The sequence below is a fragment of the Bos indicus genome, chromosome 15 (genome assembly GCF_029378745.1).
Source record: "Bos indicus isolate NIAB-ARS_2022 breed Sahiwal x Tharparkar chromosome 15, NIAB-ARS_B.indTharparkar_mat_pri_1.0, whole genome shotgun sequence".
In the NCBI taxonomy this organism is placed as follows: Eukaryota; Metazoa; Chordata; class Mammalia; order Artiodactyla; family Bovidae; genus Bos; species Bos indicus.
The window spans coordinates 77832185-77848766 of NC_091774.1; the positions used below are offsets into that span (position 1 = coordinate 77832185).

At 41.7% G+C, this 16582-nt stretch overlaps 1 protein-coding gene across 17 annotated transcripts in view; it reads right to left on the reverse strand.

Moving 5' to 3' along the window:
• CELF1 (CUGBP Elav-like family member 1) overlaps positions 1 to 16582 on the reverse strand; it is a 69969-nt gene that overhangs the window by 39558 nt on the left and 13829 nt on the right. For 2 of the 17 annotated variants that reach the window (XM_070804232.1, XM_070804220.1), the window contains exon 2: positions 15269 to 15418. The exons of the other annotated variants lie outside the window; for them this stretch is intronic. The gene's annotated coding sequence lies outside the window, so the exon portion shown is untranslated. The remainder of the gene's footprint in view (positions 1 to 15268; positions 15419 to 16582) is intronic. 17 annotated transcript variants of the gene reach the window in all.

A 16582-nucleotide genomic window follows, 5' to 3' on the forward strand; every position in this document is an offset into this window, starting at 1 on the left:
GTTAAAGTAGAAGGACACACGTCAAGGCCCCAGCGAACATGGCAGCCCTGCGGGGACTAAGAACACCCTGAGTGCACAGCCAAGAGAAAAGGAAAATGGAATTATTTATTTAAAACACACATAAGTAGGAGATTAATCATCCTACTAAGTCACCCAAAGACTTTTTAAAGAAAACTTAAGCGCACAAAAAAAGGACACACTGCCTTCCTTCACACAGGCCCCCGGCACTTGGAGGAGGACGGTGGGCAGACTGACACACAAGGAGGCGTCCTTAGAAGCTGTCATCCAGCTTTACTTTTCTTACATTCTGTTGCCTTGTCCGTAAAAAACAAACGCTTTGGGGAGCGAGGAGAGCTATGTGGAAATTAAAAGCTTTAGGCGTGAGGGATTTTTTTTAACTGATATTCTTTTTCTTTCTTTCTTTCTTTTAGGATTTATGCGCTTATCTGGCTGTGCCGGGTCTTAGTTGTGGCACGCGAACTCCTAGTGGAATCTAGTTTCCCTACCAGGGATCGAACTCGGGCCCTTGCACTGGAGCACGGAGTCCCGGCCATTTGACCACCAGAAAAGCCCCTAGGTTTGGATTTTCTACATCTTTCATTTATGTAGGGAACCAAACAAAATGCACTGCAAGCTGTGAGGAAGCCTGAACTGCCTTTGCTCTATGCTTCCCTGAGGCTCCACCAAGTCTGTTTCCATTAACATTATCTTCATATTCTCAATCACCATGTGCAGAGGCACAGAAGTAGTCTCAAAGAGTGGTAAAATAGAAGAGTCAAGGCAGAAAAGGAGCACCAAAAAGGTAGGTGGGGTTGGGGTGAGGGGGCAACAGACAAGGATGGGGGCAAGACGGCACTGAGGGAAATGAGCAGGACTGTCTGCTTGCGATACTCACATGTTCAAAGCACGACCTGCTTGAAGAATTAAAATTATACTTTGCAGGTCGATGGTACAGAGGACTCTGAAAGGCAAAGTACTTATCCCACAACACACAATCTGGAAAGCATTTATATTTGGTTTTGGAATAGATCTTGGAACATTTTTATATGATCTTGACATGTTTCAAGGATGCAAGAGTGAATGAACAGTATCTCCTCTCACAAGAATATCTGATAAGAAAGGTCTCAGATCTCCTACACACCTCCCATAGTGTAGGCAAGGTAATGAATCTTAGAGTTTTCTGCTGGCCTGTATGTTGAAGACCAAAACACAGTCCTTCAAAGGAAGACAGAAAGTCAACTGACTGAATCTCCATCAACAGCTCTTACACCGTGTGCACTGAGGCAGACTCCAGATACAGAGGCTGGTACCAGGCTCAGTGATGCTCAGACCTGCAAGAGGCCTAAACCCATGACTCCAGCCTCGCGAGCAAGTCCTCTTAACAATACCTGGACATGATTAATATGTTAATAATACAGCAGGGAGCTAAAGAAGAACGGAACAATGATCCAGATGAGCGGTTTTTGAAATGTTTTTAAATGAAGTGTTTTTCCCATAAACATAAAGGTGAAGCTGTTCAGGCGGAAGACAGACAGAGGCAAGGCAGACCCTACCTGTTTGCCTATTCTGGCCTCAGGGTAACCCGAGGTCTCCTGGGAAATTTGACAACAGGCCTGGATAATTCAAAACAATAGATAATTCACCAATTTTATGTCCAGCTTTGAGATGAATAGTTTCTTGAACAGATTTTTCTCTTTGAATCTAACAGGTTATCACAAATCAAGGAATTTAAGATGCCATCAATGGCAGTAAGTGTGTGCATCCTCAAACCGATGGGATTTGTATTTAAAATCTGTACACCAGAAAGTAGGGAGAAATCTCCAGTAATGTACAAGAGGCTACAATGACAAAAGTTAACACCTTCTGAGTATTTACTGTACACCATGTGCTGCTTTTTGGTCCTTTATATACTTAATCCTCCTGCCTATTCTATCTCTATTTACAGACAAGACGAGGCACAAAGGAACGAAGTAACTCAAGACCACATGAACCCAGGCAATGACGGAGCTGGATGGAATATAAAGAGCAGTAGTTGGACCCTTGAGTGAAAGAAAGCCTGACAGATACACTGAAGCACATGGTAAATTTTCTCCTCCAAGTCCCATCTTTTCCAGAGCCTCTCCTTCACTCTAGCTGTCTATAAGGAAGATCCTGTGCAGAAACCACAGAAAAGACTGCTTAAACGCTGAGCTCCCAAAAGCCAAATCTGACCATTTTTCTAAGGCAAATCTTGTAAGTAGGTAAATGTCCGAAGTCTCAACAGTCCTGACAGATTTGGCTGGGGTTAGTGAAAACTTCCTGTTACTCAGGAGACATGTGACTCTGATCAAGTTCATTAACATCTCTTAAGGGTCGGTCTCACCGGTAAAAGAGAACTGAACTTTACCCCCCCCCCCAAAAAGGAACCAAATGGATGCCCAGAATACAACCAAGTCACTATACAAATCTCTAACTGGAAGAGGAAACAAATAATAGGAATGACTTACGAAAATTGTGCTCCTTTAAAAAATGTCTGTTACTTTTTAGATTGCATGCAATGCCCTCATGTCTGTCTTTCTCCTCCTGTTATGTGGCTGGTTCAATAAGAACGTTGGGCTTACTGCTTTGGAAAACTGCATGTTCTTCCACTCCCATACCCTAAAAAGCCAAATAGCCAGATAAAAGGATCAACTCTGGAAGCTGTCCTACCTAACCAAGCTCTTCCTGATGCAAAAGTCCACCAGGGATTACTGCTAAATCCAGCGGGGTTTGCCTGGATTGGCCGCTCTGTTTTCCTCAGGAACCTGTAGCAGGGGAATGGCAGTTGCCACCAGATCCTAATCCAGGATCTTAGGCACACATACCACAAGTAATAGTGAGTAGAATCTAATTCAATGATCTGAGCATTCAATGAAATAAAATGTGTAAAAGAACTCAGCAACAAATAGGTGGACGCAAGACTGAGAAACTAACCACTGTTTCGCTCATCTGTAAAATAGAGGCGATTAGGTAAATTAAACAGATGCACTTGAAACACCAGATAAATCCCCTCTGTCACTCTCCTCATTCCCAGAGCATCTCCTTCCGCAAAGTAAACGGTTTCATGTTAAACAGCTTGGGTCCTGCACTATATCAGACCTAGATCCTACTTGTCTTGGTCCGCAGGGGTAAACTCGACACTTTCTCTGTGGGGTGCATAAAAACCATTTACCCGCCTTATGACACTTGCTCTGTGGCTACTATTTCCATGATTCAGACTCAAGTTTGGGGTTTCTGATTCTTTACTGACTGAGTCATCTGTGTGTGTCCTCTCCTTGACCCTAGGAGAGAAGTTTATAAACAGATCTCAACCTCATCTCCTTCACCACTGGCCAGTATGCTCATCTCTTCTTTAGAGGCAACAACTTTTCTCCAGCTTAAAAAAAAAAAATATGGTAAAAAACACATACACAGGGACTTTACAATGCAGAGGGGCGTGGGCTCAACCCCTGGTCAGGAAACAAAGATCCCACATGCCGCAAGGTACAGCAGGGTCAAACAAAACAAACAATTTACCATCTAACCATTTTTGAGTACACAGTTCAGTAGTGTTAACACTATTATGCAATATAGCAACACTTTTTATTTAAAAAAACATGATAGTTATAAACATTTTCTTGTGAGCAGCGCATATTTAAGAATTAAGAGTCAGAGCTGGTATAAAGCCTGACTTTGCCAACATCATCTGTATGTAGAAATCAATAAATATAACACCTATTTGACAAAGCCAACATAATGATTAAATCTTCTGAAACTGTTACAAAAAGTGGTCCACAAAATAGAACGGTGCAAAAAAAAAAAAGTTAAATGGTGGCGAGCTGGGCTATTCTTCCTTTCCCTGATCTGCCATCTCATCTCCTGTTGGGTCGCATGATCTTTTCACATGATTACATACACATGGAAACAAGAGTTCACCTCCATTCCATTTTGGAGGTGCTCTGGTGAGGCAGACAGGAAATGCAAAATACGTTAAAAAAAAAAACACCTCTTCATACTTCCTCCCCAAATACCTCTGCTGCTGCTGCTGCTGCTGCTAAGTCGCTTCAGTCATGTCCGACTCTGTGTGACCCCATAGACGGCAGCCCACCAGGCTCCCCTGTCCCTGGGATTCTCCAGGCAAGAACACTGGAGTGGGCTGCCATTTCCTTCTCCCCAAATACCTCTCTCTCTAAGTAATTCTCAAATCCCCATTAAGTACTCCGCTCTCCTCCCCACCCAGCTCTCTCTCTGGTGGGGGCTGGGGGGGGGTGGGGGGCAGTGAATAAGAACCTCATTCTGCCTTCAGCTCCTCAGTTTCCCTGGCAGCACTGTCAGTCCCGGCCAACAAAACTGCCTGGTGGTGCAGCAGCATTTACATATGGTGGCGAAGCTTACGTGTAGCTTCCTCTGGGCAGAACTGCTACCTCTTCTATGCGTCTTTCTAGTTTGAACCCAGTGTTCCAGTGAACAATGTTAAATATTTGCCTAGTGGCTTCTTCACCATCTGAGCCACCAGGGAAGCCTCCAAAGACACAGCAGTCCGAGGCAGCGCAGGGTCCCCACTGTGTGGAAGTGGGGGCACTGGGGAGAGAGGGCCTCGGGGACTGAGCCACTGCCGGAGCACCTAATCGCGGGGCTCAGCCATTCTCCTGTCCCGGAACCCTCACGTATCCTCTGCTGAAATCTGGCATGTTCGGAGACCGTCAGTTCCGCCTTGGTTTCCCTGCCCTGCCATAAGGCCAAATCTGCCTCATCTAGTGAGTCATTACTGCTCCGCTCTCCAACTGCATTCTGACTTCAGCCCACTCGTGCAGCTCAGGAGGGCTGTGCCATATGTTAGTGCCATGTAGACAGAATGTGACTGGGTTTTTTTCCCTAAAACACTGTCAGAGTTACTTTTTAAATTACCTTATAATCTTGATATCTCTGAAGAGTCATTTCTGTAATACACAACCTTCTGGAGATGACTTTATAATTATTCTTCTGAGTGCTCAAAAGAGATTCTTCAGCATTTTTAGTCCTATATTCCAGATGAGGGAACTAAAGTGAAGATATCAGATTGAGTGACGCAGGTTCCACAGCCAGCCAGTAAAATTTGTACTTTCTGGAGTCACGGGGCTTTATTTGGTAAAATACACCCGTTTGTAAAATGCGCTTTTTTTGCGGGGGGAGGGGGCACAATCAAAATATTAGTTTGCTTTTATTTTCTGAGGTGATTATTAAACTTTAGGTACAGCAACTACTTGGAATTTTTTTTTTTTTTTTAAACTACTTGGAATTTATTGGCTGATTCTTGTGACTGGTCTCATGACATCCACCTGAGTAGGTGAAAGAGAAAAGGACTGAATGAGAGATGGACCACAAATGTTCTTCTAAGGCAGAGATCACAAATGGGTGAAACTAACATTTTGAGAGTAAAAGAAATATATCTGGCTTACAGATTTAGCTACCATCACCACGTTCCCTAAAAATTTTTAAAAAGGAGGGGCTAAAAATAAATAAATAAAATAAAAAATAAAAAGGAGGGGTTACTCCTGCCTACTCTAGGCAACATGGCTCTTCTCCAGCAATAATGGTTGCTGGTTTTGATAGTTCAGCTTATCTCAGGACGGTCTCTTTAAATCTTCCCTTTCAGGTCATATGCTCTTCATTCCAGTAATTGTTTGGGCTAGTGGTTTGACTGCCACTGCATTAAGATCTTTCTACTCTGATAAGCAACAAGGTCCTACTGTATACAGCACAGGGAGCTATAATCAATACCCTGTGATAAACCATACAGAAAAAAAATGAATATATATATATATATATATCACTTTGCTGCACAGCAGAAATCAGCACAACACTGTAAATCAAATATACTTTAATAAAAATTCTTAAAAATCTTTCTAGTCTTCAATAGACATCACTTGCAAAATATAAAAAATGATCTTAAGTATGTGTATCAATATTGACAACTATATATGCACTTTGAATCCAGCAACTCCAGTTCCAGAAACACAGCCTCCAAATAAACTCATACTTGACATACACAAAAGGCCATTCGTAAGGACACTGTTTATAACAGCAAAAAAGAGAGACACATACGCCTATCAGCTGGATCCTGGTGAAATAAACTAGAGTATAGACACAACACCTCTGTAGCTATTGAAGAGAAGAAGGTAGCTCCAGCGTAGCACTAAGTACTGACCAGGAGGGTGTGTTTGGACAGGAAGGGCCTGGGAACTCCTCCGTGTCCACTGGCACTTTCACCGCCAGGACCCGGGTTCAATCCCTGGAACTAAGAACCCACAAGCAGCACAGTTTGACGAAAAAAAAAAATAAATAAATAGAATAGAGTATCTCTGGAAAGATAAAGAAAAAATTACTAACAAGGTTGCAGAAATAGAATACTGACTGAATTGCTCACATGTGGATACGTTTTATCTATTTTACAGAAATTTTTTTTTTTTTAAAGAAAACTCTTGGAAGTTATGAAAGACAAAGTAAAGAAAAATCCTAACTCAATCTGTTACAAACCAAGCATTTTGTTTTTCTACTTTTTTTCCTGCATTCCAGACCTGTGTGGAAACAGCCAGGGTCCAGGTGAACCAGCAGTGTACCTACCACGTGTGAGCTGAGGGATTACACATGTGGAGTTATTCCAGCAACTTAACCGACTGCAAACCTTACAGCCGGCCTATTTACAGAGTCTGGAGCTATCTTCAATCACTCAGCTGTATATATATGTGTACATTTCTTCAATCAATCCTTCCTGCCAGGCAGAGTGCAACATTAGCTGGATTCCAGTAAGGAAGGCTAGGGACAGGGTGAGATAATATGTCAAAACAAGTTCTATAAATACAGCTTTTGGCCTAGTATCTCAAAAAGGAATCAAAACAGCTTCAAGCTTAAATAGAAAAATCCTACAGTCCTGCAGGAGGAGAAGACGGGAGGAGAAGGGGATGAGATGGTTGGATGGCATCACCAACTTGATGGACATGAGTTCGAGCAAGCTCCAGAAGTTGGAGGACAGGGAAGCCTAGCATGCTGCAGTCCATGGGGTCACAGAGAGTCGGACACGACTGAGGGGCTGAACTGAACAGTCCTGCCGTACCTTACCTTAAGTCTCTAGAGAACAAGCGAGGCCAGGGATCTGGAATCCTGCTTCTCACACTGTATCTTGTCTCCCTCTTCCTAATCTCAGGAGGTTAAGATCAAATTTGAGGTATCACTGAAGTCAGCGTCTTCCTATCTCTTCCCTTATCTTACCCCCACGCTACCAAATACATCAACAGTCTCTCACTGAGCTCACTTCAACTCTTAGGCAAACACGGCCAATATGCATCACATTCAACGGTCCTTCCACAGTACCTAGCGTCTAACTTCTGCCATCTCCAAAATCCCTGACCAAGCAGCCAGGAACCCTGCCTGCACCATCTGCCCCAACCTCAACCTCAGCACATGGCGCTCACGCAGGACTCCTCCATATGGCCTTGTCTCAGGAGGCGTGTCCTCTTCTGCTGGAAAGCAGGAAACTCTACTCAACCTCTTTCTGTTAAGGTCATAATTCTACAAAACCAGAAACCACTTCATTCCGTGCAGATGCTCCCTGAAATACAAAAATTATACCTTTGCTTCAGCCAATCAGGGCATGTGTTTAGCATGGCTTGACTCATCCCAAAGGATGTGCAGCCCCAGGGCAAATTCTAAATATCTTTAATACTGTCACTTTTTTAAAAAGTGACTTCAATTTTCATGCTTTCATCACTCTCGAACTGCGCTCCTAACAATTATCATGCTTTCATCACTCTCAAACTGTGCTCCTAAAAGTGCTTCTCACATTTAAACACCCATTTATATGATCTCTGTCACCTCCTTCAAATCACTTCTAAAAAAATCCCACTGTTCCACAAAATTAAACTTGTCAGTGCTTTGATTTCATTTTTACAAAAACAAGCTCCTTATAAAATGGGAGAGCTATCCATCAAAAAATGCACATAGAGAACATCTAACTCTCGAAGCAGAGGGGGTACAAAAAAGGCCCAATCCTTGTCCTTGTTCAGAAGACAAGATTACACAAACAACAGACTCCGGACAGCATATACATAAGGGAAAAGCATATATGGTCAGGAGAAATCTGTCATCCATTCAAGAGAGACAAGCACCACAGGAGAGCGGGAGAGCGGGTTCTTCCGCTGCTGTCTAAACCAAACTTCTGTGCTAGTTAATCCCACTGTCTAAGATTAGAATAACATTTTTGCTACCCTCTGCCGAAATTACTCTGCCTACCAATAATTCTACCATCATCATTTCTTTTGAATGTATATTATCCTGTTACCATCACATAGATTACAGCTAATGGAGCAGGCAAAATTTGCCAGGCTTCGCTCCCCATGCTCCCCTACGAAGGCATCTCTTAAAGACGGGTAGTGTAGGGCCCCAGAGTTAAAGCAGCTAAAATTAACTCTGCTTTCAGTATCTTCAACACACAGTCTGGCACTAGCAGAGATAAATTACTAATCTGGGGTATGCTTTGCAGGCTCACCACTTTACTTGCCTTCCAGCTTTTTATCATCAATAAATGAATTAGTTGACAGTGACCTGCAAAACCAAAGTCATATATTATAGTCATTTTTAGAAGGAAATTCTAAAATGAAACGGGTTAGATGATTCATGATTCAAAAATCTCCAAATAAAATTCAGAATGTTTATAAAATTAATAGTCAAATGTTGACTACAAGCCAGTAACACACCCGACCCTCAGACTCTGGAGTCCCACCACTGTTTCTAGTCCCAGTGTGGACCTTACTAGCCATGTTTAGCTTTGGGTAAATTGCTTAACTTTTTTATACCTGTTACCTCATCTGGCAAATGGTCACAGCAACTGTATCTACTTTAGAAGATGTTTGTTTGAATTTAAAAATCCATGTATATAAAGCATTTAGACCCGTGCCTGGCACACACAGGGTACTCCTGCTATCAGGATCACCCCAGGCACTGAGCTGGCACCTATGCAGGACAGGATTGCTTCTCTTCAAAATTGAGTACCTGAGATATTTTTCTATTATTTTTCAAATTCCTTTTCTATTGAGTTTATTACAGACTATTGAACAGAGTTCCCTGTGCTATACAGTAGATCCCTGTGGTTATCTACTTTAGATACAGCAGTGTGCGGATGTCAACCCCAGCAAAATGGAGTACCTAAGATTATACAGAAACACCTATTAGAGAGAGGGAGGGATGGAGATACGAAGGCAGTGACTGGCAGACAAATCTTCAACTGTGTCTGTTAAGAGTCCAGTGTAAGTGTAACTTTCATTACAAAAGACTGAACCACTTGTTCTAAGAGCACTTATTTATTTATAAACATTTATTTATTACCCGCATTATACCAAAAAGGGTTTATGGAAGCATACAATGAAAAAATGCCAACTAATAAAACGAGACCAGGGAAATTATAAAAGTTTTTAAAAGATCAAGAACAAAGGAAAAGCTGAAATAAGAGATGTGCTAAATCACGGTGTCCTTTACTGAGATTAAGCTCTAAAATCTGAGAGCTGCCACTGATTTTAATCTCCAGGGACAGCCCCTACAGAGACTATACAGTGACTCACGGTATAAATGAGAAAACATTAGTAGAAAGATGACATGAGACAGGGACTAAGAGTTGCCAAGGAGAAGGTGAAGTCAACTTAATGACACACGCAACAGAATTTTAGAAAGTCATTAAGTAATTAGACCCATGAGAGACTTAGTACCAGGTCCTGGCCCTACACCAATACACACCCCTGCAGCCAACAACGGACAAGTCACAGGCAAACAAGTCACCAGACGACAGACTCAGGGACAGACTCCTGAGTGATCGAAAGGCAGACTGCATCAGTAAATAGTCACACGGAGCTCTGCAACCATACTACACAGCCACAGGAGAAGCTGCCTCAGTGAATGCATTTCTCCAGCATTTAAAGGCCTTTACCTTCCTCACCAGCCAGTTACAAATATGTGCAGCGAAGTGTCTCATCCCTACTCAGCTGACAAGTTCTATTCCCAACTTGGCATGCTTATGACTCACGGGGGGTTGGGGGAGGGGAGTAAAAGGCAAGTGTAAAACAAAGAAACCAACTTGAATTTAGACTTGAGTTGATCAAGAATGAGGCATGTATTTCTGTCTAATTAGAATACCTTACAACAAAGCAAGAGAGTACTCCTTAAATATATAACAAACCCAAAACTCTTTGAAATAATCTGAACTCTTGTCTACATGTCATGTCCTTAAATAGACATGACACCAAAAAAACATCATGAGCCTTCTGTAAGGCCAAACCAGACAAAGCCTTCTGAAACGGTGCGAACAGCATCGTCACTGTGAAGCCCAGAGAAGCGGGGCATTTCCCAGTTCCTTTTCCAGGAAAAGGTCAAAGGAAGAGGCTTAGCCCCTACTTATAAAAGTGCAAGTGTTACTCGCTCAGTTGTGTCCAACTCTTTGTGACCCCATGGACTGCTGCCCCACAGGCTCCTCTGACCATGGGATTCTTCAGGCAAGAATACTGGAGTGGGTAGGCATTCCCTTCTCCAGGGGATCTTCTGGACCCAGGGATCGAACCCGGGTCTCCCGCACTGCAGGCAGATTCTTTACAGTCTGAGACACAGGGGAGCCCCTCTTACAAAAAGATGTGTATGAGATCATTTCATAAGGAGGTAGATGTCTCAGCCTTTTTTACTCAATTCTTCTATCAGGAAATTCACGTGCCAGGAAAGGAAATTCACTTTCACCCCAAAGAACTGGGCTTTGTGACTAGTGAAAAACAACAGGGAAAAAACGCTACAACTTTAATGAGAAAAGTTTCTAAGAGAACAAAGTCACCTCTGACACTATGTTCATCAGTCTGGCATCCTCTCCCTAATATATTCTGTTAAATAATACAAATCTTTCCTCCTCACCCCACCCCCAAGATTCTGAAACATTCTTTACCATGTATAACTGACAAAACAAGGCAAACAGGTCACCTCTTTAATCTGAAACCTCAGTCCCCGACAGAAATGCACACAGACAGACGCATGCAGGTAAGAGACAAACTGCGAGCCGGGGCCGGGCCCTGAGCCGGCCCAAGCCAGGATGGGCTGCCCCTGTGCTGCGGTACAAATATAGAAAGCTGAAAAGTGGAGCAGCAGCTACAGCAGAACAGATCCTGCGCCGTGCTCAGGGAGGGAGGAGCAGGGACCTGAACAGCTTTATCCATACATGGTTGCTGAAAGGGGGCCACCAGTGAAAGCCCAATTATCTCACACACATGCATTGTGTTCACATGCTCCAGACAAAAAACAGAGGCAACACAGGCTGCTACTTGAAGAAAGGTTTGAGATTCTATTTCAGCCAAGGAACCTCCCAATAATTTCAGTCACTTATACATCAAGAATCCCTCTGCCACGGGAGACAGAAAAGACACTGTGAGCACTTTAGTTGGTCAACGTCTTACCAGGTCAACAGCAGCCACCACAAGGTTTAATTCATCATTTAAATTCTGGAATTTAACATGCAAAAAAGGTTATTCTGCATCTGTGTGAAGGCCCCTTGGCTGGTGTCTTCAGAATGAAAGTCTCATTCCAACTCTCAAACTAGTTTTGGGTCTCTTGTTCTCTTCTGATTTACAAGTTAAAATAAATCCTGATATAACTTTTACAATGTATAACTTTTAAAATGTATTTCCCAGGATGCTGGCTTATATAATCAGACGTCAAATGTTTACGTTCTAAAAATTATTCTGCTTGGAACAACTCATTCACATTCATCTCAATGTAAAGTATATATGAAAAGCTTCATTTGTGGCCAGAGTGAACGCTCCACAGATAAGAAATGCATGGTTTGAAGAAAAAAAGGGCGGGGGGTTGGGGGGCAGAAAAGGAAAGAAATGCATTGTTCATGGCCTCAAAAGATTCTGTACTTTAACTGTCAATGAATCAACCAATATTTAGTGTGCATTTTAATATCTTTGATGACAAAACACTTGCTAAGTCACCCAGTCATGAAGGGGAGCTCTGGAGAAGACAGCATTGCCTAGCTCCTCTCTGTCACTGAAATACCTGCTTTATGCGTGCGCACAATCCTCCAGCTTATGGGACATAAGAACTCAAACATACTGGGTAGCACCCCAGCAAACTGCTTTCCCTAAAACTAAAAAAATGAAAACCCTTAAAATTAATTGGTCCACTGTAATTATTTACTTTACTGTATTTCATAAGCAAACTAACCATTTGAAATCTTCTCTGTAAAAAAAAAAAAAAAAGGAAATCTTCTCTGTGCCTTTTGTACATAATTCAGTACTGACGAGCAAAAGGCCCAATCACAGATAAACCGATCTCTCAATCCCACCTCCTAGATCTCCTAGTGCAAGGCAGAGCCTTGTCCATACCGTTTGATGTGCTTGAAAAAGAGCACAGCAGGATTCCAGTAGTAGAGGCATTCCAGGCATGTCCCACAAAACACAGATGTGCAAGTGTTCAACATTTTATTAAAAATCTCTGAGCTGTGTCGGTGGCTTATACATTTAATTTATTCTGACTGGGCCTGTTACAGCAACTTTGATTTCCCAAAGCAACTTTGATTTCCCAAAACGTAGCATACTATGGACTGATACACTACTTTCTGGATGACATCATAGCTTTAATTATCCATTAAGATTACTTATGTAAAAATAAACACAATGCAAAACATCACAACTATATATACCAAAGGTGATTAAAGTATAACCACAAAATCAACATGGCTATACACACCTATAGTTTGGCCTTTGCCAAGTCATTTCTTTCCTGATACCCACATCCTCAGGTGAAAAATGGCACTGGGCCAGATCAGCAGTCCGTGTTTAGGGTCCACAGACCTACAGAATTCCCGGGTATTTCACAGATTCCATAAACTTCACCATACTATGCACAAAATTTTACATATATATGCAAAAAAATTTATGTACTTAAATTGTATTTGTAGGGAAATAGTTCCATAGCTTTTTACCAGATTATCAAAGGGGGTCTATGATGCAAAACAGGTTTAAGAATCAAAGAGCAAACAATATATAGTTTGTTACATCTAACATCCTGTCATCTCCTCTTCTACTTCCTAGTCCAAAAAGGAGAGAATCTTCATGACTAAACCTAGTCAAGAATAAACAAGTCACCCTGGCCAAGAAATTATTCAAAATAATATATTCCAATTCAAGCGGAATCTGAACTGTATGACAGACTAACATCATACTTCTTTTTTAAAAATTCTCAAGCTACTGTAAATCAGCCATACCTCAATTACTAAAAAAAAAGAAGTCTAGTACAACAATTGGTTCAGGAAAAAAAATTTTTTTTTCCCCCTAAGAAAATTTTACCACCACAGCTTATCACAGGAGGCTTACACGAGAGTGGAATTCGGTAGATGTGCTTAGGGTTGTCCCACCAGACAGGTCCTCTCTTACCACGTATACTGTTTTTTCTAAGAAGGCAAGGCTTCCAGTTTCCTACTGCTAATTCTATCCTGTAGCAAAGTAACAGGAGACAGTCAGAGAAAAAACTAGAGCATGGAAGATTGGAATAAAGGAGACTGATAATAGAGAAACAAAGAAGCTACCCATCCTGTCAGCAAGAGGTGATACCTGAGAATAGACACTGACTAATATCTCAATTTGTAAAAAGTGTATTAGATCAAAGAAAAAGCTAGCCTACCTCTAAGACAATAAAAGAAAAAAAATGTGTCTGTTACTGAACCATTTAAGCCTGAGATTTTTAGGTTCTCATGGCAACCAAAGTCATCACACTGCACATACTGTATATAAAGAACATATTTAGAGGCTTAACTAGTAAACTCAAAATGTGACATATGTGCAATGTGGGCGACAACATTATTCTGGGAACTTTAACTTTAAAATCTTCCAACTTTTATTTTGCAGGCTCAAAGATGATATAATAGAGTCAACTATGCAGAAGGTGCAAGCTCAAGAAAGAGGTACAAAGAACATAAATAGAAGCAGAGAGATGAAAGACAAGAGAAACCAGGCTATCACAAAGTTCCTGAACATGGCTCCTCCCCCACTGTGAATCAACCTGTACACGGAGGCTTAAAAAACAAGACTGCTAGCAAGGACATATATATCAAGACAGCATTGGGGACAGGCTTTAACGTGGGCCCAGTCAAAAGAGGACACGGCCACAGAGCAGACCACTTGGTGAAGCGGCACTGACTGCGAGGCAGCCAGGAGAGACTGGCCACCTCTCTCTCTCTCTAGGAGCTCGTGGAATACGGCTGTTTAGAATTAAGTAACGTCAGAGCCAGGAGGATGGCCGTGGGCAATGGGAGCAGAGATCAGGGCCAGACCTTAGGAAGAAGGGAGCAAGGGAGACAGCAGCCTCTCATGTCACACCATTTCTCACTAAGGAACCAAGTAAAGATGCAACATCTAGTTTTCTCATCTAGTAGATGACCCGTGGGAGGGACACCCTCATCTGTTTGCCCACAGGAATGCCATACATTTCTCTGCAAAGACCTGAAGGTGCTATGAATGCTACCTACCTTAAAACCATTACTTCCATGCCACTTCTGTTAGGGTTAAATTACTCCTACTTTTTAACAAGAAAACAGATAAAAACAGCTTAGGTAAGGTACACAAACAATATCTTGTCAGAGCAGTTCACAGATAAGCCCATTTTCCCCCTTAACCCAAGGTAAGAACTTCTAAAATGAGACACTGAACTTACATGACTGATTAACAATTAAAAACTTACTACCACATGAAAAGGAGTGGTTATAAAAATAAATTATTTCATTATTTTTATGAGTCTGAGCCTCTAAAAGCAACAAAAGCAAAGGAAAACGGCACGGAATTCGGGGCGTGATTCAAAGTCCCGCCCTGACCTACTACTTGATAGCTGGATGCCCCAAATACGCTACCCTCCTCCCTGAGGTTCCCAAGGCGAGCTCTCGTCTACAACATGGCACAGGTGCAGCCATCTCCCCCACCCCCCAATCCTTCTCTTCCTCTCCTCCCTCCTCTCTCATTCCCCACCTCCCACCCAAACACGAGGTTCAACAGCTAGTCTGTACCACGACACTGTAGTCCAGCATACTTTCTTATCAAGAAAAACTGTATGATGAACTTTTACGTAAAAACTCACAGGTTGAATTAAGAACCAGAACCAACAAAAATAATATGTTTTGGAGTAAATGAGGGAAAAGGGCACTGGGTTGAAGCTGGGACTAGATACGTCTCTCAGAGCCAGGTCGCACCTACTAATGACTAAAGTATTTGATTACCTTAATTATCTTGGCTGCATAACCAAGAGGTGCTGGTGGTCATGAAATTCCAGAATATTAAAAACTCAGCCACATTTTCATTATAGCACTCTCTACTGTGTTGAAGTCAAGACAGCAAAAGACTGCCAACAGCATTTTCACTTTAATTTTCTGGTAAGACAAAAAGAAAAATTAACACTGGAGCCAAATTCTCCATTTTTAGACATGCTAAATTCTTCGAGGAAAAAATATCCATGGTTATAAGAAACTGAAATCATTTTTGTGTACTTTATTAGAAAATATGCATTTATGCTTTGCTTAAAAGGTATTTAAAAAAACAAAACCTCAGGCTAATAATCTTAAATGTTTACCTGTTACTACCCTTCCAGTAGTTAGGAAAGAAGAAAAGTGAAATAAAAGCTGAAGCACTTACTGATGGGACATTAAATGACTGGCATATTGAGCAACAATGATCCAGAAAACAGACCTAAAAAAATCCTTTTTTGGTACATGCAATTAATAATTACCAAAATAATGTTGGTTTTGAGTCCAAAACTCACTTCTGTGTAAATGAATCTACTCCAAACAATGACAGTAATGGTCACAAATGTACCACAAAAAAAACCCCACAAAACACCTTGCCTATTTAGCTCTTGATTTTGCTTTTAAAATACTTTGAGGCCTCTTTTGAGGCCTTCTGAGAACAGCAGAACTCTTCAGCTCACCATCATTTCATCTTATTAATAAGCACATTATAAAATACTTTAAGCTGAATATAGCATTTATCATCTCTTCCCTCCCAGCTGTTAAAGGACTAGCTTGTTCCAAATATGGCATTAGTCTTTTCCAAGTTCTACGATTTAGGCACGACATAATTCTTCAACAAATTATTCTGTCTTGTCATGACTGACAAGATGACTTAAGTGGAGATAAACAGGCTAATGAAAACCATTCAGGTCTGATTTTCAATTGCTATTTTGTAAGGGAGAAAAACAAAGCTTATAGCTTTAAAATGGGAAAGCCATGTAAAACTATCTTCTCTTCAAAGTCAGGAAGTGGGGCTTTCGCTGACTGGACAGGTAAACCCCAGCTGAGGAAAGAGGCAGAGGCCACCTGCTCAGGATGCTGTAGGAGGGATTCCTCTACTGGGTGGAAGACTTCCCTGCATGCCCTCTAAGGTCTTTTCCTAACCTCAGAAACTGAGACTTGGTTTTTGAAAAGTAGAAGCAAAGCAAATGTGATGTGTAGGCAGAGACAGCAGAACAGCGCTGGAAAATTAGAAGCCATGGGTTGGAACCCTGCTTCCACTTCTATGTGAACTTAAATAAGGCATTT